General features: G+C 46.7%; 1 long non-coding RNA gene across 16 annotated transcripts in view; it reads right to left on the reverse strand.

Moving 5' to 3' along the window:
- LOC143295679 (uncharacterized) overlaps positions 1-26,486 on the reverse strand; it is a 79,762-nt gene that overhangs the window by 36,586 nt on the left and 16,690 nt on the right. For 8 of the 16 annotated variants that reach the window (XR_013057058.1, XR_013057054.1, XR_013057055.1 and 5 more), the window contains one exon: positions 25,849-25,957. This is a non-coding gene — a long non-coding RNA (uncharacterized LOC143295679). Of the gene's footprint in view, positions 1-1,152; positions 1,188-5,239; positions 5,350-25,848; positions 25,958-26,486 lie in introns of those variants that run through there. The other 8 variants (XR_013057068.1, XR_013057060.1, XR_013057056.1 and 5 more) reach the window with 4 other exon arrangements.

The following is a 26,486-nucleotide window of genomic DNA, read 5'->3' on the forward strand; positions in this document are numbered from 1 at the left end:
GATACAGGATGTCCATGTATGCTGTGTGTGTGATAGATACAGGATGTCCATGTATGCTGTGTGTGTGTGATAGATACAGGATGTCCATGTGTGCTGTGTGTGTGATAGATACAGGATGTCAGTGTCCGTGTGTGCTGTGTGTGCTAGATACAGGATGTCAGTGTCCATGTATGCTGTGTGTGTGATAGATACAGGATGTCCATATATGCAGTGTGTGTGATAGATACAGGATGTCCAGGTATGCTGTGTGTGTGATAGATACAGGATGTCCATATATGCAGTGTGTGTGATAGATACAGGATGTCCAGGTATGCTGTGTGTGTGATAGATACAGGATGTCTATGTATGCAGTGTGTGTGATAGGATGTCCATGTATGCTGTGTGTGTGATAAATACAGGATGTCAGTGTCTATGTATGCAGTGTGTGTGATAGATACAGGATGTCCATGTATGCTGTGTGTGTGACAGACACAGGATGTCCATGTGTGCTGTGTGTGTGATAGATACAGGATGTCCATGTGTGCTGTGTGTGCGATAGATAAAGGATGCCGGTGTCCATGTATGCCTACCTGTCTCTGTGTGTTGCCTGTATGCATGTATAGTCTGTCTGTCTGTCTGTGTGTGAGTGTGTGCATGCACACTGTTTTTATGAGTGTAACTGATGCACCCCTGTTTATGAGCGTAACTGATGCACATGTGCACAGATGTCAGCTCTATTCTCAGGCCTGTGGATTAAACCAAGGCAAGCAAAGCTGACAACCGTGCCGCCGTAACTTGTACAACCTACGCCCACTACTTGCAAAAATAAATCTACACAGGGGCATTTCAGAACTCAACCTATCAATATAAAAATGCCAATGCAAACCAATCCCAAGTAGGTGAGACACTAAAACCCACAACAAAGTTTGTATACCGCACAAAGACTTCGTTCAGACAATACAAACGGCCTTTACAAGTTGACACAGCACCATAAATAACTACGTTGCACATGGGTTTCAAATGAAATAAGAGACCTTTATAATCCAGACACTGAACAATAAAATTAAGTCATACCGCAAACATAATAAACATCCATAGGCTGGTAACACACATGCACACGCGTGCGCGTACACACACACACACACATACGCGCGCACACACACACACACCTACCTACACACCTGAACAGGATACAGCTTCCCCCAGCCACACACTACCTGCCGTTAGGAAGGTCTATCAGCCCAGAGGACCCCCCTCTCCCCGCCTCCTCTACCCCCCAATATGGGCTTGGCTAGTGTCAAACTGCATTATAAATCAACCCCCCGCCCCCCAATATGGGCTTGGCTAGTGTCAAACTGCATTATAAATCAATCCCCTGCCCCCCAATATGGGCTTGTAGTGTCAAACTGCATTATAAATCAATCCCCTGCCCCCAATATGGGCTTGTAGTGTCAAACTGCATTATAAATCAATCCCCTGCCCCCAATATGGGCTTGTAGTGTCAAACTGCATTATAAATCAACCCCCCCGCCCCCCAATATGGGCTTGTAGTGTCAAACTGCATTATAAATCAATCCCCTGCCCCCCAATATGGGCTTGTAGTGTCAAACTGCATTATAAATCAATCCCCTGCCCCCCAATATGGGCTTGTAGTGTCAAACTGCATTATAAATCAACCCCCCGCCCCCCAATATGGGCTTGTAGTGTCAAACTGCATTATAAATCAATCCCCTGCCCCCAATATGGGCTTGTAGTGTCAAACTGCATTATAAATCAATCCCCTGCCCCCCAATATGGGCTTGTAGTGTCAAACTGTATTATAAATCACCCCCTGCCCCCCAATATGGGCTTGTAGTGTCAAACTGCATTATAAATCAATCCCCTGCCCCCCAATATGGGCTTGTAGTGTCAAACTGCATTATAAATCAATCCCCTGCCCCCCAATATGGGCTTGGCCAGTGTCAAACTGCATTATAAATCCCCTGCCCCCCCAATATGGGCTTGGCCAGTGTCAAACTGCATTATAAATCAACCCCCCGCCCCCAAATGGGCTTGGTTAGTGTCAAACTGCATTATAAATCAACCCCCCCGCCCCCCAATATGGGCTTGTAGTGTCAAACTGTATTATAAATCACCCCCTGCCCCCCAATATGGGCTTGGCTAGTGTCAAACCGTATAATAAATCAACCCCCCGCCCCCCAATATGGGCTTGTAGTGTCAAACTGTATAATAAATCAACCCCCCGCACCCCAATATGGGCTTGGCTAGTGTCAAACTGCATTATAAATCCCCTGCCCCCACAATATGGGCTTGGCCAGTGTCAAACTGCATTATAAATCAAACCCCCGCCCCCAAATGGGCTTGGTTAGTGTCAAACTGCATTATAAATCAACCCCCCGCCCCCCAATATGGGCTTGTAGTGTCAAACTGTATTATAAATCACTCCCTGCCCCCCAATATGGGCTTGGCTAGTGTCAAACTGTATAATAAATCAACCCCCCGCACCCCAATATGGGCTTGGCTAGTGTCAAACTGCATTATAAATCAACCCCCCCCCCCCCCCCCCCCCCCCCCCCCCCCCCCCCCCCCCCCCCCTCCCCCAATATGGGCTTGGCTAGTGTCAAGCTGTATTATAAATCCCCTGTCCCCAAATACGGGCTTGGCCAGTGTCAAGCTGTATTATATAAATCAATCCCCAACAGTCCAGCTCCACTTCCCACCCCCCATCCATTCTTCACCACCATTGCTAAATCCACTAAGAGCCCCCCCCACCCCCATCCCCCTTTACCCCACCCCCACCCCCCACTCAATCCCAAACCATTTTCTTCTGCTCCCTCCCTTACTCCACCCTCTATGCCCACCACCACCACCCCTCAACTCCCCCTTCCCACACATCCTTCAGTAAACAGGGCAAGAGGTTCCCCACCCCCACCCCCAACCCCCTCTGATCTAATATCACACTTCCTGTCTTTTCACTTGTCCAACCCCTCCCCACTCTGTCCCCACCCCCCTACCCCTACCCCCACCCCATCACTCCTCTCCCACACACTCCACCCTGATCCACCATTACCACACACTAGGAAAACAGGAAGGGGTGGGTGGGGTGGCGGGGAGAGAGAGAGGGGGGGAGGGGGGGTGTGGAGGAGGCAGAGAATGGAGGAGGGGAGGGGAGGGGGGGAGGTTGCGCAACCCCATTCTACCTGGCTCAAGCAGTCATATTAAATCTATCTTTAATAAATCAATTAAAATATCTAAAAAAAAGTCTGGCATGGGTTTGATAGTGGGAGAGGGAGACGTTTCAATAGCAGATATTTTTATGGTGCAATATCAGTCACATAAAAATACATGAGAGAGAGAGAGAGAGAGAGAGAGAGAGAGAATGAGTGTGAGGGAGGTGAGAGTGAGAGACAAATGATTAAGAGAGAGAGAGAGGGACAGAGAGGGACAGAGAGAGAGAGAGAGAGAGAGAGAGAGAGAGAGAGAGAATAAGTGAGAGGGAGGTGAGAGACAAATGATTGAGAGAGAGAGAAACAGAAAGTGAAGAGTGGACGAGGGTGAGAGAGTGATTAGAGAGTGATTACAAGAGAGAGAGAGAGAGAGAGAGAGAGAGAGAGTACAGGAGAGTGACCGGGGTAAGCAGGCATGCACGTACATTGCATGGGAGTCGTGCATGTGTATGTGAACGAGCTTTTGCTTGTGTCTGGCCTTTTAGGTTCACTAAAGAGTTTCAGTTCAATTCTAAATGCTATTTACATTACATTACATTACATTACATTACATTACAGGGCACACTATTTTTTTTTCTACTCCTTACCCAAGCTGGTCTTGATGTCCCTCAGCCTTCTCTGTTGTATTCACCACACCACACCTTTTTATCAGCAAACATGAATACCACATTTTTTTTCTTCTTTTTTTTTATCAGCAAACATGAACAATGTCTGTTTTACAAACTGATGGTTAACTATTCCTGCGTCTTGTGTCTTTTTCCTGGCTTCATTTGCCAACACAGTTTGACTGAAGGATTCTTCAACCTGTGAGTTTATCATCAACTGTCTTCTGTTCTCTCGCATACATGTTACATGCACATGCCACATACACTGAAGCCACACAGGCACACACACATAACATGCACATGCCACACACACTGAACTCACACACACACACACACATAACATGCACATGCCACACACACTGAACTCACACAGACACAAACACACATAACATGCACATGCCACACACACTGAACTCACACAGGCACACACACAATTACATGCACATGCCACACACACTGAACTCACACAGGCACACACACACAGACACACGTTACATGCACATATCACACACACTGAATTCACACAGGCACACACACACACACACACACACACACACATTACATGCACATGCCACACACACTGAAGTCTCACAGGCACACACAAACACACATTACATGCACATGCCACACACTGAAGTCACACAGGCACACACACACATTACATGCACATGCCACACACGCTGAACTCACACAGGCACACACACACTACACACATGCTAGACACATAGTACACACACGCTAGACACACATTAACACAAACACATGTACACAACGCACGTTACACACACTACGCACACACTACCTACACTCACACTACATGCACTTCATATCAAATTAATTCACAGCTTATCCGCCCCCGCACGCCCCTCCACCCCCACAACTTGAGACCAGCCACAGGTAATCCAAACAGGTAAATCAAACAGGTAATACCAGCACCACTTGTTTGTTGTAGCAAAATGAAGCCATCACACCCTTGCACCAACATCTAAATTCAAAACTGGCAGTTGCCCCATATTCAGATGAATTTCATTTAAAAAAAACGAAAGAAAAAAGAAAAAGGAAAAGACCCACAGTGAACAACACACAAGACAAACAATTTTTACAAAGTCCGGCACACAGACAGACCAGCCGACGACATACCAACAAGCCAGACAAACCCCTAAAGTCAGGCACACAAACACACTGACAGACATGTACCGACCGGCCAACAACTGGCAGACAGGCAAATTCACACACACACACACACACACACACAGACAAACACACACACACACACACACACCACACACACACCACAAACACACAGACCCTGTACTCACCAGCCAACACACAGACACACACATACACAATTTTGCAAACTCCAGCACACAGACAGACACACACAGACACAGACAACACAGCCAGCCGACGCAGGGACCGAACACTCACCCAGATGACCACAACACCTCCTGTCTCCTGACCACCACACAAACACCTGAGCGTGCTGCTTCCCCGATCAAACGCCACGGTTGCCTCCTCAACACCCACTGTTAAAAAGCCTGACAGACACAGGGGGAACCACCCAGCCATGACACCACCTGACCGTTGGCTTGCACAACACTGTGAATGTCGAAGGGGAACGAGGAATCAGAACAGGAGGCCAACAGGGGGAGAAGGGACCAGAACAGGAGGCCAACAGGGGGAGGAGGAACCAGAACAGGAGGCCAACAGGGGGAGGAGGAACCAGAACAGGAGGCCAACAGGGGGAGGAGGAACCAGAACAGGAGGCCAACAGGGGGAGGAGGGACCAGAACAGGAGGCCCACAGGGGGAGAAGGAACCAGAACAGGAGGCCAACAGGGGGAGAAGGGACCAGAACAGGAGGCCAACAGGGGGAGGAGGGACCAGAACAGGAGGCCAACAGAGGAAGGAGGGACCAGAACAGGAGGCCAGAATGGGGAGGAGGGCCCAGAACAGGAGGCCAAAGACCAGAACAGGAGGCCAACAGGGGGAGGATGAACCAGAACAGGAGGCCAAAAGGGGAAGGAGGGACTAGAACAGGAGGCCAGCATGGGGAGGAGGGACCAGAACAGGAGGCCAACAGGGGAAGGAGGGACCAGAACAGGAGGCCAGCATGGGGAGGAGGGACCAGAACAGGAGGCCAACATGGGGAGGAGGGCCCAGAACAGGAGGCCAAAGACCAGAACAGGAGGCCAACAGGGGGAGGATGAACCAGAACAGGAGGCCAAAAGGGGAAGGAGGGACCAGAATAGGAGGCCAACAGGGGAAGGAGGGACCAGAACAGGAGGCCAACAGAAATTTAAAAAAGAGACCTGAACAGGAGGCCAACAGGGGAAGCAGGGGCTAGAACAGGAGGCCAAAAGTGGAAGGAGGGACCAGAACAGGAGGCCAGCAGGGGGAGGTGGGACTAGAACAGGAGGCCAGCAGAAATTAAAAAGAGACCAGAACAGGAGGCCAACAGAAATTTAAAAAGAGACCAGAACAGGAGGCCAACAGAAATTTAAAAAGAGACCAGAACAGGAGGCCAACAGAAATTTAAAAAGACCAGAACAGGAGGCCAACAGAAATTTAAAAAGAGACCAGAACAGGAGGCCAACAGAATTTTTTTTAAAAAAGACCAGAACAGGAGGCCAACAGAAATTTTTAAAAAAGAGACCAGGACAGGAGGCCAACAGAAATTTTTTAAAAAGACCAGAACAGGAGGCCAACAGAAATTTAAAAAAAAAGAAGACCAGAACAGGAGGCCAACAGAAATTAAAAAGGGGAAAAAAAGGGAAGAAAAGGTCCTTCGTGGGATCAGAGGGCTCAACATGTTCAAGTGATCACTGACCCGTGAAATGGGTTACAACAGCTGTGACAACATTTTCTTACATTACTGTGCTGAAGGAGGGGGCAGGAGAGAGGGGTGGCGGGGATGGTTGGGGGGGAGGGTGGGGAGTGGGGGGGGAGGAGGGGGGGGGGGGCTGGGCAGACAGGACAGAGAGGAGGAGGGAGAGGGGCAAGAAGGGGAGGGGTGGGGGAGTGACAGGAAGGGAGGGGAAGTGACTGGGAGATGAGGGAGGGGGGTAAGCAATGGAGGAAAAAAAAAAATGACAGTAGATACAAACATGTTCTTGTTCCTCCTTTCCTCATTGCTGTTTTAGAGGGGGTGGGGGGGATGATCAGGGTGGTGGGGGGTCGAGGTAGGCGGTGGGGTTCAGGGTGATGGTGGTCAGGGTGGTGGTGGTGGTGGGGTGGGGGGCTGCGGGTGGTGGTGATACACCTCACTCGGCGTTGATTGTTGAGTTTCATTAAAATCATGAAAGTAAATTATGCAAGTAAATGAAAAATCAAATAATAGTATAACACTAATTCGTGTTCCAATCCAGTCCTTTCTGCATGCTGTTGTTGTTTTTTTGTTTTGTTTTGTTTTTGTTTTTTTGGGGGGGGGATTATTTCGGTGGGTTTTTTTTTTTGTTTTTTTTTTTTGGGGGGGGGGGGGGTTATTTTTGGGAGGGGTGGGGGTACTGCTCACATTGTGTAACTGCCTGTATAAGTGCTGTAGGAAAGTGAATGAAGTAAAAAATACCATGACTTATTACTGGAAAATGGACAGCACACAAGTAACACAGCAATGTTAAAAAGTTTTGTTATTTTATTTTTATTTTTATTATTTTCTCAAGGCCTGACTAAGCACGTTGGGTTATGCTGCTGGTAAAGCATCTGCTTGACAGATGTGGTGTAGCGTATGTGGATTTGTCCGAATGCAGTGACGCCTCCTTGAGCTACTGATACTGATACCAGTGATACTGAAACTGTTAAAAAGACATGTATGTGTGTGTAGGTAATTCAAAGATATTGGCTATTGGTGATGCTAAAAAAAAAAGCTCCTAACCCTTTCACTGCCAGTCAATTCAGAATGCAACACACCCTGAACCCACAAGCGCAGAAAAGATGGGGTCTAAGAATAGGTGGGGTTTTCCCAGAGTGTGAAATGTGGCAGCAGCCAAGTGGAACACTGATGTTGCTAAAAACACCATACTGGCGGTGAAAGTGTTAAAATGTTTACATTCAAAATAAAGTACACCAATTAATTCATCAATAAAATGTTTACATTCAAAATAAAGTACACAAATTAATTCATCGATTTACAGAGCTGAAAATGACACATAAAATCATCTTCCGTTTCCAAACCAGCACACATAGAATTAATTCTCTTTCCAATCACAGATACACAACACATAACACACACACACACACACACACACAACAAACAACACACCCACACATACATGAAGCTTAAAAACAACCCAAGGGCAAATTCGAAAGATACGACCAGACAAACAGAGCAGAAGCAAACACTCAGAAAGCCTGACGACCACAATACACTAATCTCAACCTCACTAACGCAAACAGAGGACGTTGGCGGGAAGAGAGTAAAAAAAAAATTCAGACCACATCTATTTCAAATTTCAAATCAAACCAGCTCACTACCATTATATGTTGAGGGGGAGAGGCCGTGGGGGGGGGGGGGGGGGGGGGGGGGGGGGCCTTTTAGCTCCCGCCACATCACACTTGTTCAACAACTTCCCGACCTTTAATCCCACCCACCCTTCTCTCCTTCCCCACTCACCCCTCCACCCTCTCCCTCCCTTTCTCCCACCTCCACACACCCACACACACAGACACCACACACATGCACAACACACACACACACCACACTCATGCACAACACACGCACACACCACACATACACACACCAGACACACGCACAACACATACATATGCACAACACATACACATGCACACACACACACATGCATGCAAACACACACATGCACAACACACATACACACATGTAAACATACGCACACAACACACACACACACAACACACACACACACACAACACACGCACACACACAACACACGCACGCACACACACACACCTCAAAACTCAAACAGCAGAGGTGACACACGCATGCCCCGGATGACTCAAGGTTGGTTGTGAGGGCACTACAGTCAATGTCAAGACCGATAAAGTCATCGAGGACCTCTCCCATGTGACTGCCCCCCACCCCCAGCACCCCCTCCCCACCCCCCGCCTCCCACTCTTCCATTCTCTTGAGATAAAACTACCGTGACATCGTAATATCCCCCAACACTGACACTGTAGTATCCCCCAACGCTGACATTGTAATATCCCCCCCAACGCTGACATCGTAATATCTCCCAACGCTGACATCGTGATATCCCCATGACATCATAATATCCCCATGACATCATAATATCCCCCACCGATGACGTTGTGATTTCCCCATGACATCATAAAATCCCCCAACGCTGACATCGTGATATCCCCATGACATCATAATATCCACCAACGCTGACATCATAAAATCCCCCAACGCTGACATCATCATATCCCCCAACGCTGACATCATGATATCCCCATGACATTATAATATCCCCCAACGCTGACATCGTGATATCACCATGACATCATAATATCCCCCAACGCTGACATTGTAATATCCCCCAATGCTGACATCGTAATATCCCCCAACGCTGATATCATAATATCCACGCTGACATCGTAATATCCCCCAACACTGACATCGTAATATCCCCCAACGCTGACATCATGGTATCCCGATGACATCATAATATCCCCCAACGCCGACATCGTAATATCCCCCAACGCTGACATCGTAATATCCCCCAATGCTGACATCGTAATATCTCCCAACGCCGACATCATGATATCCCCATGACATCATAATATCCCCCAACGCTGACATCGTAATATCTCCCAATGCTGACATCGTAATATCCTCCAACACTGACATCATGATATCCCCCAACGCTGACATCGTAATATCCCCCAACGCTGACATCACGATATCCCCATGACATCATAATATCCCCCAACGCTGACATCATAATATCCCCCAACGCTGACATTGTAATATCCCCCAACGCTGACATCATGATATCCCAATGACATAATATCCCCCAACGATGACATCATAATATCCCCCAACGCTGACATCATAATATCTCCCAACGCTGACATTGTAATATCCCCCAACGCTGACATCATGATATCCCAATGACATCATAATGTCCCCCAACGCTGACATCATAATATCCCCCAATGCTGACATCGTAATATCTCCCAAAGCTGACATCGTAATATCCCCCAACGCTGACATCGTAATATCCCCCAACGCTGACATCATGATATCCCCATGACATCATTATATCCCCCAACGCTGACATCGTAATATCTCCCAACGCTGACATCGTAATATCCCCCAACGCTGACATCATAATATCCCCCAACGCTGACATCGTAATATCTCCCAACGCTGACATTGTAATATCCCCCAACACTGACATCATAATATCCCCCAATACTGACATCGTAATATCCCCCCAATGCTGACATCGTAATATCCCCCAACGCTGACATCATGATATCCCTATGACATCATAATATCCCCCAACGCTGACATCGTAACATCTCCCAATGCTAACATCGCAATATCCCCCAACGCTGACATCGTAATATCTCCCAACGCTGACATCGTAATATCCCCTATCGCTGACATCGTAATATCCCCCAAGGCTGACATCATGATATCCCCATGACATCATAATATCCCCTAACGCTGGCATCGCAATATCCCCCAACGCTGACATCGTAATATCCCCCAACACTGACATCATGATATCCCCATGACATAATATCCCCCAACGCTGACATCATAATATCCCCCAACGCTGACATCGTAATATCTCCCAACGCTGACATTGTAATATCCCCCAACACTGACATCGTAATATCCCCCAACACTGACATCGTAATATCCCCCCAATGCTGACATCGTAATATCCCCCAACGCTGACATCATGATATCCCTATGACATCATAATATCCCCCAACGCTGACATCGTAACATCTCCCAATGCTAACATCGTAATATCCCCCAACGCTGACATCTTAATATCTCCCAACGCTGACATCGTAATATCCCCTATCGCTGACATCGTAATATCCCCCAACGCTGACATTGTAATATCTCCCAATGCTGACATCGTAATATCCCCCAACGCTGACATCATGATATCCCCATGACATCATTATATCCCCCAACGCTGACATCGTAATATCTCCCAATGCTGACATCATAATATCCCCCAACGCTGACATGATATCCCCATGACATAATATCCCCTAACGCTGACATCGTAATATCCCCCAACGCTGACATCGTAATATCCCCCAACATTGACATGATATTCCCATGACATCATATCCCCCAACGTTGACATCATAATATCCCCCAACGCTGATATCCTAATATCCTCCAACGCTGACATCTCGTCTGTTCTTTCCCTCCTTTCTTTTATCAACTTGATTTTTTTTTTCTTTTTCTCCCTGCACGCCCTTACCCCCACACCCCTCTCCTTCATTTCTTTTTCTTCTCTTGTTCATGCCAGGCTTTGGTCTGAAATCTGTCAGGAGATGTAGTTATGTCTGACTCAAGGGACATAGTTATGTCTGACTCAAGGGACATAGTTATGTCCGAAGGGAGAGAGTTATGAGTTATGTCTGACTGAAGGGACATTGTTAAGTCTGAGTTACGTCTGACTGAAGGGAGAGAGTTATGTCTGACTGAAGGGAAAGAGTTATGAGTTATGTCTGACTGAAGGGAGAGAGTTATGTCTGACTGAAGGGAGAGAGTTATGAGTTATGTCTGAAGGGACATAAGTAAGTCTGACTGAGTTATGTCTGACTGAAGGGAGAGAGTTATGAGTTATGTCTGAAGGGAGAGAGTTGTGAGTTATGTCTGACTGAAGGGAGAGAGTTATGTCTGACTGAAGGGAGAGAGTTACGAGTTATGTCTGACTGAAGGGAGAGAGTTATGTCTGACTGAAGGGAGAGAGTTATGTCTGAGAGTTATGTCTGACTGAAGGGACATAGTTATGTCTGACTGAAAGGAGAGAGTTATGAGTTATGTCTGACTGAAGGGATAGAGTTATGAGTTATGTCTGACTGAAGGGAGAGAGTTATGTCTGACTGAAGGGAAAGAGTTATGTCTGAGAGTTATGTCTGACTGAAGGGACATAGTTAAGTCTGACTGAAAGGAAAGAGTTATGTCTGAGTGAAGGGAGAGAGTTATGAGTTATGTCTGAGTGAAGGGAGAGAGTTATGAGTTATGTCTGAGTGAAGGGAGAGAGTTATGTCTGACTGAAAGGAGAGAGTTATGTCTGACTGAAGGGACATAGTTAAGTCTGACTGAAGGGAGAGAGTTATGTCTGACTGAAAGGAGAGAGTTATGAGTTATGTCTGACTGAAGGGACATAGTTAAGTCTGACTGAAGGGAGAGAGTTATGTCTGACTGAAGGGAGAGAGTTATGAGTTATGTCTGACTGAAGGGAAAGAGTTATGTCTGACTCAATGGAGATAGTTATGTCTGACTGAAGGGAGAGAGTTATGAGTTATGTCTGACTGAAGGGACATAGTTATGTCTGACTGAAAGGAAAGAGTTATGTCTGACTGAAGGGAGAGAGTTATGTCTGAAGGGAGAGAGTTATGAGTTATGTCTGACTGAAGGGACAGAGTTATGTCTGACTGAAGGGAGAGAGTTATGTCCGAAGGGAGAGAGTTATGAGTTATGTCTGACTGAAGGGAGAGAATTATGAGTTATGTCTGACTGAAGGGATAGAGTTATGTCTGAAGGGAGAGAGTTATGAGTTATGTCTGACTGAAGGGAGAGAGTTATGTCTGACTGAAGGGAGAGAGTTATGAGTTATGTCTGACTGAAGGGACACAGTAATGTGTCATTTGATAACAGGGAAGGAGAATGTGTCATTTGATAACAGGGAAAGCAGAATGTGTTATTTGATAAGAAGAGGGGATCTGGGAGGGAGTGTGTGAAGACCATTAAATAAATACCATTCAGCTATACTGCTGTGCAGAGGACCTGCAGCATAAAGCTGCCTTTATCTTGTAAACTGGGGTGTCCATCTGACGAACAAGACAAAATACCACTGATACTCTTACAGAGCAACCCTGTTTGTAGTTAAGAGTGAACTGTGTGTTTAAACGTGCAATTTGCATCTAATCAACAAAATGTTTCATGGACCATAATTCATGTAAACCAAAAAGAACAAAGACCCAAAACTTAACCTTATGGTACACCATAATTTACAGACAGATACAGAGATTTAAAGCGACTGGTTAACATGTATCATCAGCGGAGCAAAAATGAAGAAATGCACTGTTTTGTAAAAAAAAAACAACAACCCCCCCCCCCCCCCCTAAAAAAAACACCTTTCTTTTTAATTTTCTATGGAACAATGTCGTTTTTTTATATATCAAATGCTTTCACGTAGTCTACAAAAACAATAAGCATTTTCTTTCACCTGTACGCAACTGATCAACTGCATTACTTCATGCTGTCTTCAGCGTACACTCTCTCTCTCCCTCCCTCCCTCTCCTTCACTCTCAAAACCACAGCAAGCATAAACACTTCCCCCCAAACCCCACAAACTCACCACTGTTAACATATACAGGACTATTCTATCACTATTTCAATACAAAGCAGCAATGAGTGGGGGAAAAAAAAGATCACATTCAATCAAACTATTACAGCGGATGAAAAAACAGAGAGTGGAAATACAAACTGAGAATCAAAAGTGGTTGGAGGAAAGGGGATCAAGAGGGGCCAGGAAGTGTGTGTGCGTGTGAGAGAGAGGCAGTGTGTGTGTGTGTGTGTGTGTGTGTGAGAGAGAGAGAGAGAGAGAGAGGGAGAGTGTGCGTGTGTGTGTGTGTGTGAGAGAGTGAGGGAGAGTGTGCGTGTGTGTGTGTGTGTGAGAGAGGGAGAGAGAGAGAGAGAGAGAGTGTGTGTGTTTGAGTGTGTGTGTGTGTGTGAGAGAGAGAGGAGGAGGAAGAGGTACCGAAAGAGAACAGAGAAAGAGAGAGAAAAAAACTGCTTCGCCGGTCAGAATCAAATCAAACTGCTGGCTACGTGGGATCCCAACAGCTCAAGCCAGTAATGCCCTCAGCCAGGACGCCAAAAGAAAGGCACCACCGCCATGCGCTGATAGTTGCCGGGAAGCCAGGGAATGCTGGGAGATAAGAGTCGGCACACACATGACCCCCTTGCTGACAGCCCCTCAATTCTAATCAAAGTTAACACAGGCATGCCTGCTCTGACACGTCCGACCCAAGCCTGACAAGAGCCCAAAAGAATTGTTAGTTTCCCTTCCTGTAGCCACCAATCATAACCCTAACTCCAAGCCTGACAAGAGCCCAAAAGGATCGAGTTTCCCTTCTTGTGGCCACCAATCATAACCCTAACTCCAAGCCTGACAAGAGCCCAAAAGAATCGTGTTTCCCTTCTTGTCGCCACCAGTTGTAACCCTAACTCCAAGCCTGACAAGAGCCCAAAAGAATTGAGTTTCCCTTCTTGTCGCCACCAATCATAACCCTAACTCCAAGCCTGACAAGAGCCCAAAAGAATTGAGTTTCCCTTCCTGTAGCCAGTCGTAACCCTAACTCCAAGCCTGACAAGAGCCCAAAAGAATCGAGTTTCCCTTTCTGTAGCCACCAATAGTAACCCTAACTCCAAGCCTGACAAGAGCCCAAAAGAATTGTTGGTTTCCCTTCTTGTGGCCACCAGTCGTAACCCTAACTCCAAGCCTAACAAGAGCCCAAAAGAATTGAGCTTCCCTTCTTGTGGCCACCAATCATAAGCTTAACTCCAAACTTGAGCAGAGCCCAAAAGAATCGAGTTTCCCTTCTTGTGGCCACCAATGGTAACCCCAACTCCAAGCCTAACAAGAGCCCAAAAGAATCGAGTTTCCCTTTCTAAGGCCACCCATCGTAACCCTAACTCCAAGCCTGACAATAGCCCAAAAGAATCGAGCTTCCCTTTCTAAGGCCAACAATTCTAACCCTAACTCCAAGCCTGACAAGAGCCCAAAAGAATCGAGTTTCCCTTCTTGTGGCCACCAATGGTAACTCTAACTCCAAGCCTGACAAGAGCCCAAAAGAATTGTTGGTTTCCATTCCTGTAGCCACCAATGGTAACCCTAACTCCAAACCTGACAAGAGCCCAAAAGAATTGAGTTTCCCTTTCTAAGGCCACCAATCGTAACCCTAACTACAAGCCTGACAAAAGCCCAAAAGAATTGAGTTTCCCTTTCTAAGGCCACCCATCGTAACCCTAACTCCAAGCCTGACAAGAGCCCAAAAGAATTGTTGGTTTCCCTTCTTGTGGCCACCAGTCGTAACCCTAACTCCAAGCCTGACAAGAGCCGAAAAGAATCGAGTTTCCCTTCTTGTGGCCACCAGTCGTAACCCTAACTCCAAGCCTAACAAGAGCCCAAAAGAATTGAGCTTCCCTTCTTGTGGCCACCAATCATAAGCTTAACTCCAAACTTGAGCAGAGCCCAAAAGAATCGAGTTTCCCTTCTTGTGGCCACCAATGGTAACCCCAACTCCAAGCCTAACAAGAGCCCAAAAGAATCGAGTTTCCCTTTCTAAGGCCACCCATCGTAACCCTAACTCCAAGCCTGACAATAGCCCAAAAGAATCGAGCTTCCCTTTCTAAGGCCAACAATTCTAACCCTAACTCCAAGCCTGACAAGAGCCCAAAAGAATCGAGTTTCCCTTCTTGTGGCCACCAATGGTAACTCTAACTCCAAGCCTGACAAGAGCCCAAAAGAATTGTTGGTTTCCATTCCTGTAGCCACCAATGGTAACCCTAACTCCAAACCTGACAAGAGCCCAAAAGAATTGAGTTTCCCTTTCTAAGGCCACCAATCGTAACCCTAACTACAAGCCTGACAAAAGCCCAAAAGAATTGAGTTTCCCTTTCTAAGGCCACCCATCGTAACCCTAACTCCAAGCCTGACAAGAGCCCAAAAGAATTGTTGGTTTCCCTTCTTGTGGCCACCAGTCGTAACCCTAACTCCAAGCCTGACAAGAGCCGAAAAGAATCGAGTTTCCCTTCTTGTGGCCACCAGTTGTAACCCTAACCCCAAGCCTGACAAGAGCCCAAAAGAATTGAGTTTCCCTTCCTGTAGCCACCAATTTTAACCCTAACTCCAAGCCTAACAAGAGCCCAAAAGAATCAAGTTTCCCTTTCTGAGGCCACCAATTCTAACCCTAACCCCAAGCCTAACAAGAGCCCAAAAGAATTGAGTTTCCCTTCCTGTAGCCACCAATTTTAACCCTAACTCCAAGCCTAACAAGAGCCCAAAAGAATCGAGCTTCCCTTTCTAAGGCCACCAATGGTAACCCTAACCCCAAGCCTAACAAGATCCCAAAAGAATTGTTGATTTCCCTTCTTGTCGCCACCAGTTGTAACCCTAACCCCAAGCCTAACAAGAGCCCAAAAGAATCGAGTTTCCCTTCTTGTGGCCACCAATCATAAGCCTAACTCCAAACTTGAGCAGAGCCCAAAAGAACCGAGTTTCCCTTCTTGTGGCCACCAATGGTAACCCTAACTCAAGCCTGACAAGAGCCCCCAAAAATCGTGTTTCCCTTCTTGTGGCCACCATTCTACACTGCAGCTCACTGGACAAAAATGAAACAATGAGTTGCATCAGTTGCATCGACGGGCGCAATAGCCGAGTGGTTAAAGCGTTGGACTTTCAATCTGAGGGTCCCGGGTTCGAATCTCGGTGGCGCCTGGTGGGAAAAGGGTGGAGATTTTTCCGATCTCTCAGGTCAACATATGTGCAGACCTGCCAGTGCCTGAACCCCATTCGTGTGTATAGGCACACAGAATATCAAATACGCACGTTAAAGATCCTGTAATCCATGTCAGCCTTCGGAGGGTTATGGAAACAAGAACATACCCTGAAAACGGAGTATAGCTGCCTACATGGTGGGGTAAATAAACAAAACGGTCATACACGTAAAATGTTAAATGTTACATGTTTGTCTGAGTTTGCAGGTCTGCGTGCCTGAAATCTGATTGAATGACACAGGAAACGAATGATGAGCGCCCAATGGCAGCCGTCAGTCGGCTCTTCACAGGTAGGCAGCCTGCTGTGTAAATGACTCTGTGTTTGTAAAGCGCTTAAAGCTTGGTCTCCGACCGAGGATAGGCGCTATATAAGTACCCATATCAATCAATCAAGTTTGGGACCATCAGAAATAAACAAACATGTCAGAACAGATGACGCAAGTGCCCACACTTTAACGCCTCCTTGAAACAGACATTTTTAAAATTTTTTTATTTAAATTGACTGTTCAGGTTAAACATCACACTATGCCAGGACAGTACTGTCAGAAACTAAGATGTCAGAACACATAACGTCACTGCATTGAGTTTCCATTCTCTCTACCCCCAAGCAAACAAGGCATTTCGGTAATAGCAACGCAAAATATGATTGCCTATAAACTTCAGTTTTCTTGATGTTTTTTTTTTTTTTTTTTACCCAGTGCTGTGCAGTGTCTTAATCCGTCCCCACACTTTTATGCTCACTGTCCAGGTTACCATCATAATGCAATACAACATGACTGCCTCGTGTACCCGCTTGCTTGGTTTGTCTGGGGGGGGGGGGGGGGGGGGGTGTGGAGAGACAGACAGACAGACAGAGAGTGGGGGAGAGAGAGAGGGTGGAGGGGTAGAGAGGGAGAAGAACAAGACCAAGAACAAATGTTTTAATTGCATATAGGCCTGTGACCCGTTGCAAACATAATATACATAAAGAAACCTACACAAGGCACACAAATAAGAAGATAAATAACAGACAAATAAACAAATAAATGAATAAATAAATCTTTTGTCCTCACTGTATCAGTTAGAGACCATCCTTGTGAGAGGACACTTGAATAAGGCAATGGCAAAACATAATTAATCATTTTTGTACCTTAACTAGTTGTTGGTAGTGATACATGATTCATTAAGTCTCTGCGCTTAAAAGCCAGAAAAAGAAACTTTGAAAGATTTAGATCACTGTTGAGTCCACCATTCAAAACACTTGCACACTGCTGATCCCGTGTCAGAGAGGGAGAAGAGGGAGGGAGAAAAGGGGGGGGGGCACACATCAGAATACCCCAGAGTCTAACCCTCTGAAGAAGGCAAGGTCCAGCGCACGCCCAGGCCCCAGTGAGGTCAAGGGGCAACGATACTTGTTAACAGGAAGTACACAAAAAAAAAAAAACCAACAAAAAAACCCAGCTGTTTAAGCATATCATTTATGTGCAAAAACAGAACAAGCCATTTACGAATACTATTTGAGAATAAGATCACGCTCCATAAGAAAACGAATCTGCGGCTGGCCGAGCTGAAAATGAGGTCAGCAGTCCCCCAATCCTCCGAAATACACTGTCTGTGTGTATGTGTGTGTGCATGTGTCTGTGTGTGTGTGTGTGTGTGTGTGTGTGTGTGCATGTATCTGTGTGTGTGTGTGTGTGTGTGTGTGTGTGTGTGTGCATTTGTCTGTCTGTGTGTCAGTGTGCATGTGTCTGTGTCTGTGTGTGTGCATGTGTCTGTGTGTGAGTGTTCGTGCGTGTGTGTCTGTGTGTGCTTGTGTCTGTGTGTGTGTGCATGTGTCTGTGTGTGTTCACTGCCATACCATGCACAATGCATGTGAAAAAGCACTATCCCCATTACCATAGGGAGGGAGGAGGGAGAAAAATACAGGGAGGGGGTTAAAGAACATAAAATATCACCCCCCCCCCCCCCAAAAAAAAAAAAAAAGTTGCAAGTTTCTGATAACAGAATATCAGCCCACCAAGACGAGCACAGAATACGTGAGAAGGAAGGTTGGGGGGGGGGGGAGAAGGTAGTGGGCAGGGGGAGGAGGGGGGGAAGGGGCAGGGGAAGTGAGGGGGAAGGGCAGAGAGGTGGGAAGGGTGGGTGCTGGCGGGGGGGGGGGGGGGGGGGGGGACGCCATTGCCCAGGTGAGTGGCGTGGGTTGGAGACTGGACTTTGCCCGCTGCTACCCCTCCACGCCCACTCTCCACCCACCCCCACACCCCCATCCTCCTCCTCCCCCACACCCCATCTCCACAAAGCTGATAAGAGGAAGAAGCTTGTCACACCATAACCTGTGGTGGTGGAGGTCGTCTCTCTCAAGTGGTCAGGTTTTTGCAAGGTGTGGAGATAATTCATCAAGTGTGTATGTGTGTGTGTGTGTGTGTGTGATAGAGTATATGGCTATGTATATGACCATGTGTGTGCATTTGTGCATGTGTCTATGTGCATGTGTGCACACTTGTGTGTGCATGAACGTGTGCTTGTGCTAATGTGTGTGTGTGTGCAGACTCACTCGTGCATACTGCATGCATGTGTGTGTATGCTTGTGCATGTGCAAGAATATTTATGTGCACAGATGCATAAACACTCTGTTGTAAATAACTGAGCTGGTGATGCTTTTGTTATTCCACACCTTAAGTTTCAAAACTCATTTCATCTGGGAGAGAGTAAGTCCATCTTCACAGCTGAACTCACAGCAGTTCTAACTGCATTAAATTTTATAATCCTTTCAAAAAACAATATTTCAGATTCTATTTTGTGTTGATTCTGAATCAGGTCTTCACGCTATTACACTTTTAAAAGAAACGGTTAGGCATGAACTCATTATTGAAATCAACCATGTGATTCACGAACTCTTACTAAGAGGCTGTCACATGACCTTCTCATCTCTGCAGGATGCTGCACCATGGTAGAAAATGTTCAGTAGTAAAAAGCTTGAAGAAAAAAAGACCTGTTACTTGGAGTTACATAAAGATATAAAGAAAATGTATGGTTTTATGGGAAAACATTACCAAAAAAATGATTTCCATAAGTGGCAAATCATTTCTTTGATCTGCAGATGGAAGATGAATTGTTTTATGACCAAGTATGTTGGTAATGTTACTTGCATCTGTGGTGCTCGCATAACAGCCGATCATGTACTAACCTGCCATATGTTATAGTCTCACATCCCTGACCTGAAATCATCTTCAGTGTTGACAATTTTCAGCGGTCCATCGCTAATGTATGACTTTTTCAAATCCTTGTGAGATAGTCCAGTTGGTTCACTGTTTTAATTGTTAGTGTTTCATAACAAAGATGTGATATTGTTATGTTTGTGGGTTGTTGTTTTTTTTTAAACAAAACTTAATCTATTATTTTCATTATGTAGTGTACACACACACACACACACACACACACACAGACACACACTCAAATACTCGCATGTGTACTGAGTAATTTCTTTTCCCTTCTTCGATTTTTTTTCTCTACTGTTGTCTGTTATCACTTACAGTGAAAAGACAAACTAAAGAACGAAACACCCCCCACCCCCACCTTAACAGCCTGAACCGACAAGCATACCCAAAAGCAAGCCAACACCTTGACAATCAGCAGCTGGGGCCATGTTTACCTTGTGGCCGCCTTGCTCAAACACACACACCCTGATTGATTGTGCTAACCTCTACCCACCCCACACCCTCCACCCCTCCCCACCCGACCTCTCCTTTCTTACCTCCCTCCCTCCCTCCCTCTCCTTTTTCCATGTATTTCTGTCCCCTTGCAAAATAGGTTAGGATTTTCTTTATGTGCACATATCAAGTGAGAACACATTTACAATATATCGAGACAGTCGGTCTTTGTTTAAGGTGCACATACAAGTAAAACAGCAGCACATTCACAGCATAACTGTAGACACTGGCTTTTTTAATGTGCACATATAAGTAGAATGGCAACAGATTGATGGTTTAAGGAGACGCTGGCTTTTTTCATGTGCACGTAAGCAAAACAGCAACACATACACAGTGTAAGGAGACGCTGAATGTTCAACAGGAGTTATCAAGCAAAGCAGCAAACGATCTCCCTCTTTCTCCCCCACACCATCACCACATATGTGAGTGAGAGAGTGAGACAGAAAGAAAGAGAGAGAAAGAAAGAAAGAGTGAGTGTGTGTTAGAGTGTGTGTGTTGGGGGACCAGGATAGGGGGGCAGCCATACAGCCTTGGCAGCCACACACCATTTTCAGGGGTGTGTATGACTATGTCAGCATCTCATTAACCAACCAAACACTGACATGATCTTTAACATGCGTAACTGACAGGAAGAAGGCAGCATCAGGGTTCTGCACACATGTTGACGCCAGAGATCAGGAAAAAAAAAAAAAAGAAACCATGTCCACCATGAACTCACCAGGTGCCGTGACCAGGGATTCAAACCAGGACCTCATCTGAACGTCCACGCTCTGACCACTCTACTACTGTGCCCTCAGCAGGTGCCGTGACCAGGGATTCAAACCAGGACCTCATCTGAACGTCCACGCTCTGACCACTCTACTACTGTGCCCTCAGCAGGTGCCGTGACCAGGGATTCAAACCAGGACCTCATCTCAAGGTCCATGCTTGGACCACTCTACTACTGTGCCCTCAGCAGGTGCCGTGACCAGGGATTCAAACCAGGACCTCATCTCAAGGTCCATGCTTGGACCACTCTACTACTGTGCCCTCGGCAGGTGCCGTGACCAGGGATTCAAACCAGGACCTCATCTGAACGTCCACGCTCTGACCACTCTACTACTGTGCCCTCGGCAGGTGCCGTGACCAGGGATTCAAACCAGGACCTCATCTCAAGGTCCATGCTTGGACCACTCTACTACTGTGCCCTCAGCAGGTGCCGTGACCAGGGATTCAAACCAGGACCTCATCTCAAGGTCCATGCTTGGACCACTCTGCTACTGTGCCCTCAGCAGGTGCCGTGACCAGGGATTCAAACCAGGACCTCATCTCAAGGTCCATGCTTGGACCACTCTACTACTGTGCCCTCGGCAGGTGCCGTGACCAGGGATTCAAACCAGGACCTCATCTCAAGGCCCATGCTTGGACCACTCTGCTACTGTGCCCTCAGCAGGTGCCGTGACCAGGGATTCAAACCAGGACCTCATCTGAACGTCCACGCTCTGACCACTCTACTACTGTGCCCTCGGCAGGTGCCGTGACCAGGGATTCAAACCAGGACCTCATCTCAAGGTCCATGCTTGGACCACTCTACTACTGTGCCCTCAGCAGGTGCCGTGACCAGGGATTCAAACCAGGACCTCATCTCAAGGTCCATGCTTGGACCACTCTGCTACTGTGCCCTCAGCAGGTGCCGTGACCAGGGATTCAAACCAGGACCTCATCTGAACGTCCACGCTCTGACCACTCTACTACTGTGCCCTCGGCAGGTGCCGTGACCAGGGATTCAAACCAGGACCTCATCTGAACGTCCACGCTCTGACCACTCTACTACTGTGCCCTCACCAGGTGCCGTGACCAGGGATTCAAACCAGGACCTCATCTGAACGTCCACGCTCGGACCACTCTACTACTGTGCCCGCAGCAGGTGCCGTGACCAGGGATTCAAACCAGGACCTCATCTGAAGGTCCACGCTCGGACCACTCTACTACTGTGCCCTCAGCAGGTGCCGTGACCAGGGATTCAAACCAGGACCTCATCTGAAGGTCCACACTCGGACCACCCTACTACTGTGCCAGTCACACATACAGTAAAAACTGTTTACCAACAAGGAGGGTGTTCTCAGCATTTTTAGCAAGTGTGCATCTGAACAGTATCAGTATCAGTAGCTCAAGGAGGCGTCACTACGTTCGGTCAAATCCATATACGCTATACCACATCTGCCAAGCAGATATGCTTACAGCCACAGGTTCAGTGTCATATAAATGCACATCATTAATAAAATTATTGATCATTGTTACTATCATTATTAGTATCATCATTATTATTATTATTATCATTATGGTTACTATATTTATTATTATCATTACTATTATTGTTACTATCATCATTATTATTGTATGAAAGAGCAGCTGTTCCAAATCGTCTGACCAAAGCTGTTTACACATTGGTAAAGTGTTGAGGCCCAACACTCGGCTTATATCACAGATTGACATAAGTTTACATTTGGGCCAACAGCGAAGTGAGAGCTGTATTATCAATGGTTTCTCCAGTCAATGTTAAATCATTTGCAGCTTAGTCTTTTGTGAAGGACTATGACTCTCAAACTAGGAGGGAAAATTGCACTGGCTCTTAGTGCTGCAGCCTTGTGGGCTAGTTGGCCTTTGGGAACCATCCCAACACCGACTGTCCTAAAACCTTCTTGGCTGAGAAAGTGGGGATGTAACTTGGGCGAGACACTCTCCACTATAATCAAATTCTAGCCCAAATAGTCGGAACAGCAGTGCCGTGACCACTGCTGTTCTGATGGTCATAGTCGGACACGACTGACTATCATATATAAAGTGTGTACTGACTGTGTGCCTCCTCTCTTTCAGTTACTGCGTCACCAGATTCAAATATCACATCAGTCTGCGGCTATGTAGCGGCTGAAGCTGTCTGCATTTCAACACATGTACATTCTTCAAATCATTACAACAGCTGTTTTTTTTAAAATGTATATATTCGGGGCATTTCCTTGCTCTCCATCGCAGGCAAGATACTTGCCAGGATCCTACTAAACCGCCTCACAGCACACCTTGACCAAGGTCATTTGCCTGAGAGCCAATGTGGATTCCGGAAAGAGCGCGGAACCACCGACATGGTGTTTGCTGCAAGGCAGCTGCAAGAGAAATGTCAGGAGCAAAATGCTGATCTGTTCTCCACCTATGTCGACCTCACTAAGGCCTTTGACACCGTGAGTAGAGAGGGACTGTGGAAGATCATGGCCAAGTACGGATGCCCTCGGAAATTTATTTCCTTGGTCAGCCAATTCCATGAAGGCATGCAGGCTCGAGTCCAGGACAATGGCGAAACATCTGCTCCTTTTGCTGTCACAAATGGTGTCAAGCAAGGCTGCGTCCTGGCTCCAACGCTGTTCAGCCTCATGTTCTCTGCAATGCTTACTGATGCCTTCAGAGATGGCGATGTTGGAATCGGCCTAAAGTACCGAACAGATGGCAAGCTGTTTAACCTCAGAAGGCTTCAAGCAAAAACGAAGGTCATGACAGACATCATCAGAGACTTTTTGTTTGCTGATGACTGTGCCCTCAATGCTGGATCTGAAGCTGACATGCAACTCAGCGTCGACAAGTTTGCCACTGCCAGCAGGAACTTCGGCCTTACCATCAGCACGAGGAAAACTGAAGTTCTCCATCAGCCAGCCCAAGGGAAACCCTACGTTGAGCCCAACATCACAGTCAACGGTCAGAGACTCAGTGCGGTGGAGCGGTTCACATACCTTGGCAGCACACTGTCACGAAATGCGACCATCGACGATGAAGTGAATGTCAGGATTGCAAGAGCAAGTGCAACTTTTGGTAGACTCAATGCAAATGTCTGGAAGAGAAGAGGCATTAGTCTTGAGACCAAGCTAAAGGTCTACAGAGCAGTAGTTCTCCCCACACTACTGTACGGCTGCGAAACTTGGACAGTGTACCAACGACATGCCAAGAAGCTGAACCACTTCCACACAACATGCCTCAGGAAGCTACTGAACATCAAGTGGCAAGACAGGACCCCAGACACAGAGGTGCTCGCAAAAGCCACCCTTCCCAGCATCTTCACCATCCTGATGCAGTCCCAGCTTCGCTGGGCTGGACACGTGGCGCGCATGCCAGACCATCGGCTGCCCAAAAGGCTCTTCTATGGCGAGCTGCAACAAGGGAAGAGATCACATGGAGGTCAGAAGAAGCGCTTCAGAGATACTCTGAAAGTCTCTCTGAAAGCGTTTGATATCAACCCTGACTCCTGGGAGGAATCTGCAGTGGACCGTAACAAATGGCGCGCTGCTGTGCACAAAGACGCCAAGTTATGCGAGGCCAACAGGACTGCTGCAGCTGTTCAGAAGAGGCAGGCCAGAAAGTCATGGGCAAACAAGCTCCCTGACAATGATATGCCTGTCTTTGTCTGCCCCAACTGTCAGCGAACATTTCGTGTGCAGATTGGACTATTCAGCCATCTGCGCACTCACAGATAGACTCATGAGCATCCTTCCCCCCACCCCACCACCACCCTCCCCCCATCCCCCATCTGGATGACAACGATGGTCATCATCGATCTCGATGGACACACCACCACCACCACAACAGCTGTTTTTTTTTAAATGTATATATGAGAGGTGTTAGAATGTCATGTGTTTAAGATATTTATGTTTTTGTGGTGTAAGACTGCTTTCCTACCACATATTAAGGAAAAAGTGTATTTTGAAATACACTTCTGTTCAGACAAACACACACACACACACACAAGCATATCCACCCCCAACCCCACCACACACAACCACCCTCCCAGTGATCACCCTACCTATCAATCTACTTATCTGCCTATATAAAATACAATCTTGTGTAGCTGTCTTGGAACAGAACGTAGCAAAAGAAAGTGAAAAGAAAAATCATTATCTATATGCACACCTCCATGTGTTCTTCTTGTGTAAGCTGTAAATCAACTTGTGTTCCAAAGTAATAAGACATCAGATTAGGTGAAGACAGGCGTCATAGCTGAATGATTAAAGCGTTGGACATTCGATCTGAGGGTCTCGGGTTCGAATCACGGTGACGGCGCCTGGTGGGTAAAGGGTGGAGATTTTTACGATCTCCCTGGTCAACATAATTTTTTATGTGCAGACCTGCCAGTGCCTGAACCCCTTCATGTGTTTGCACAAGCATAAGATCAAATTCGCACGTTAAAGATCCTGTAATCCATGTCAGCGTTCGGTGGGTTATGGAAACAAGAACATACCCAGCATGCACACCCCCAAAAACGGAGTATGGCTGCCTACATGGCGGGGTAAAAACGGTCATACCCATAAAAAGCCCACTCGCGTATATACAAGTGAACGTGGGAGTTGAAGCCCACGAACGCAGAAGAAGAAGAAGATGATTAGGTGAAGTCCTGTCTATATGCATACCTCTGTGTATGTTGTTCTTACGCAAGCTGAAAACCAAAAAGTCCCATAATAATAAGACATCAGATTGGGTGAAGTCCTGTCTATATGCATGCCTCTGTGTATGTTGTTCTTACGCAAGCTGAAAAACAAAAAGTTCCACAAAAACAAGACATCAGATTGGAATTATTTCCCTTACCTTGCTTCCTTCCTGGCACACTGGAAGATGGGAGACAGCAGCTGGCCTTCAGTTGTCCCCCTTGTCTGACAGCATGGCCGCCCTTCTGCTGGTCACACCTGCAGTCAGGCTGAAAATATTACCAGAACTGAAAAAAAAGCAACAAACCCCCCCCAAAAAAAAACCCACCTGCTTCCTGTGTGTGTGTGTGTGTGTGTTTGTGTGTGTGTGTGTGTTGGATTTTCATGTTGGGCTTTACTCCCCACATGCGGCAGATAGTACTGGGCTACATGGTTACCAGCAGCGGAGAAAAAACAAAACAAAAAAAACACAAAACCCTGCATCCTCTGTGTGTGTGTGTGTGTGTGTGTGTGTTGGATTTTCATGTTGGGGTTTACTCCCCACATGCGGCAGACAGTACTGGGCTACATGGTTACCAGCAGCGGAGAAGAGCCTCGGACATAGTGTATGGTGTATATGCATACATTTGTGTGCACGAGTGCGTACGCATGTGATTGCATACCTAAATTTGTATTTGTATTTCTTTTTTTTTTTATCACAACAGATTTCTCTGCGGGAAATTTGGGTTGCTCTCCCCAGGGAGAGCGCGTCGCTACACTACAGCGCCACCCCCTTTTTTTTTCTTTTTTTTTCCTGCG

The sequence above is a fragment of the Babylonia areolata genome, chromosome 21 (assembly GCF_041734735.1).
Source record: "Babylonia areolata isolate BAREFJ2019XMU chromosome 21, ASM4173473v1, whole genome shotgun sequence".
Taxonomy (NCBI): Eukaryota; Metazoa; Mollusca; class Gastropoda; order Neogastropoda; family Buccinidae; genus Babylonia; species Babylonia areolata.